Here is a 3215-nt window from a genome sequence, read left to right as displayed (position 1 = left end):
GAAGCCTCTTGGATGAGGGGCGAAACGTTTCTTTTTAACAAAAAAAAACGAAGTCCAGATGACATGATTCAACCTTTTTTGTTTTTAATCTGGGGTTTATTTTTACACAAACTGAGGAATCGGATGCTCTGTGTTTGCACACCACTTACCTTTGGAACCATTTTTTACAATAATTAGCCTTGTGTTCTTTATGTTTTTATTCTCGTAAACAAAACATTCAGAAACAGATTAGCTGTTTAAGCTATTTAAAACCCACTCTGAGAAATAATCATATTTCGAGGCAACAATTGGCAACAACACAAATGTTTCCCTGAGATAAATCCAGCAGGTTCTCAACAGTCTTTCAACCCACGTAATCAATCTTCATAACTAGCTGTGGGCTGTGAAGCTGCTGAGATGTTGAGATGTTGAGCTGACTGGTAAACTCTCAAAACTAAAAACACAAAAAAGCTGCATCGCTTTCACGTCAGCTCAGTGAATGAAACGTCTCGTGTGAGATGCAAATGTGATCTCAGTTGACCACAAATCACACACACACACAAAAACAGTTCAGTTTATTGTTTATCTGGTTCAGGAAACCATAATTCTAAACTAAAATATATGTTTACTTTCTTTTAAAAGTGTTTTGGCAGCATTTACAACTCAAACAAGAGGCTGCAGATGGAAATAAGTTTACTGAAGTATCTCGTTGTGTTTTTTCCTCTCGGTAGTTCCTTATTTAAACGAATAAGCTCCTAATGAATCTTCCCAAAAATGTCACTTTATTTTTCTTTTTACCTCTTAGTAGCTCAGTGTTAATTTATTTTCATTCTTTTGTTTTGTTCTAAATTGGAAAGTTGTCCTGTCTTCTGTGGCTTATAGCTGAAACCGATTGTTACGGTGCTGGTGCAGTTGGACGTCTCGTCGTCGTCCCAGTTTACAGCGTTCACTGAAAGAAAGGAGGAAATCTCCAACGGTCCCTGAAGGCTCCGTTTGCTCCCTTCACCTGCTCCCAGAGGGTGAACTCCGTGGTTTTAATCCGCCCTGCTCACCTCTGAATGAGGAGAGGAACGCTCACAGTTCACCCGACTAATGGAGTGAAGAGGCTTCACTCGAGCACAGGCCCCGGGTCACGGATGAGTCGGCACTTTTTCCAAACAAAGTGAAGGCCTCGACGTCAGTGGGGCCTTCACTGACCTGCTCTACAGATGAGCAGGGACTTGTTTGGAGGATGGTAGCAGGGCTTCTCATCAACCTGGAGTTCGATGTAAACTGAATCAAAGAAGGTAGGGATTAGTTTGAATCTGTTAGTGGACAAAGAAAAATCAGATTACCAAGAGGACTTTTTTTGCTGATCCTAATATTTGTTACTCAAGTAGAAGAGCTTCTTTTAGGATCTTAATCTACTGGAGGGAAAAGTCTCAAATTAATTGTGTGACATGCTGTTTGCACAAGTAATCCAGATTATTCACGTAAAATCCTGCAATTAAGTATATTTTGGATTCACAACTATCGCTGAATTATTACAACAGATCAAAGTTCCAATCATCACTTTTTGTATTTTGCTGATCCCAGTTCAGATTTTCTTTCAGATATTTACTTTGTTTCAAAGTGTCCATTTTGACACAACGAGCAGTAGTTTTTTAAAATTTCATATAAGGGAACGTTCAGGAATAGACGTTTCACGTTGTTTATACCAAAGTCATTCAAGTCCATTTGAATTTGTATATTTTGTGCAAACTGACTTCCGCTGGGCATTGGGCGAGTCTCCACAGAGACGTCACGGAGAGACACTGCCTTTTGACAAATGCTAGTTTTTTAATGTAGCTCGAGTAGATTCTAGCCAAACCAAGATGTGTAAAACCTGCTTATTACAAAAGGAGTTTGTGCGACTAGAGATTAGCATTTAGTCTGTTTTGAGGAGAAATAGCTGCAGATTCTCCCCTTTCATTGTGGTTGGAGTCATTTACAGGGGGTTGAGTTTTGTTGGGTTAATAAAAGCACAACTGCAGTTTATTGTCACATAATTTTGTTGTATTGTCTCGTAATTTTTTTGTTATCTGGACAGTGTGCAACAGCTTTAAGCTGCTCAAGTTGTTCACCGTGTTATTGAACCTTTTTTTTCCCCCTCTCAGTTCCTGATTTGATTTAAAACACAAACGATATCTCTTCATCAAACGGCCTCTGAGGTCAAATTGATTTATGCAATAAGATGTTTACTGGGCGTCGTGGCAGCACCGCGGGCCCAGAGCCGTTGTACAGACTTTACAATCGAAGCACAATGTGCAAACGTTATCATTTTTTTAGTCCGAGTAAGAGAAGTGTTTATATACAGAGTAAATCTTTGTGCTTTAAATTTGCTTTTTAACGTGTGTAAAAAATAAATAAAATGAATTTTCTTAAACTTCTTGGCTGTTTATTCCCTATGATTTACAGGAAGTTGTTTGATTTGTTGAAATCTCTTCACAGATGTGACAGATTTATTTGTAATTATTATTTATTTATTCTCCTCGAGACTGTTTTTATTATAGTTCAGGTCAGAGCTATTCAACTGACGGTCCAGGGGCCAAATCAGGCCCACTGGTGAGCTCAGCTGGGCCCACCAGTGGGTTCATTTTTAAATAAAACTACCATAATTCTTGGACTACAGAGCATTTAGAGCACTTGTCTCTAAGTCACACATATTAAATATAAGATCAATCATAATTTTGTACATAAATAAGATGCCCCTGCATATAAACCATAGGGTACAAAGTGTGAAAAAAAAGTAGCGGCTTGTACACCAGCAATTACGGTGTATTTTTATACCGTGAAACGAGCTTAGTTAATGGCGACTACTGGATTTCTGGCCCCTGGACTCTTGACTTTCAGTAACTTTGACCCCTGAGCAGGTTGAATAGCCCTGTTTGTTTATATATATATATACACACACATCTAACTGGAATAAATGTATAATATTGTTTGGCTTCTGGTCTGAAACAAAAACAGATGACGCTTCAGGCTTTTACAGTATTTTGAACCTTAAAAAAAAAAACCTCCCTAAATGAAACAGTTTCTATAAGAAAATAAATATATCCAATATTTTAATAGAAAATTTGCCTTTGGTGATTCAAGATATACAGTATTTACGATCAGTAATATAATTTGGCGCTCCGAAAATGATTAAAGACAACCTTTTAAAAGTATACTTTGTATTGTTTTATTGATTTATACGTACAAAAAATAAAATGGTTTGA

The sequence above is a fragment of the Nematolebias whitei genome, chromosome 2 (genome assembly GCF_014905685.2).
Source record: "Nematolebias whitei isolate Nwh7 chromosome 2, NemWhi1, whole genome shotgun sequence".
In the NCBI taxonomy this organism is placed as follows: Eukaryota; Metazoa; Chordata; class Actinopteri; order Cyprinodontiformes; family Rivulidae; genus Nematolebias; species Nematolebias whitei.
The sequence above is the reverse complement of the archived record's forward strand: the minus strand, read 5'-3'. Positions refer to the sequence as shown.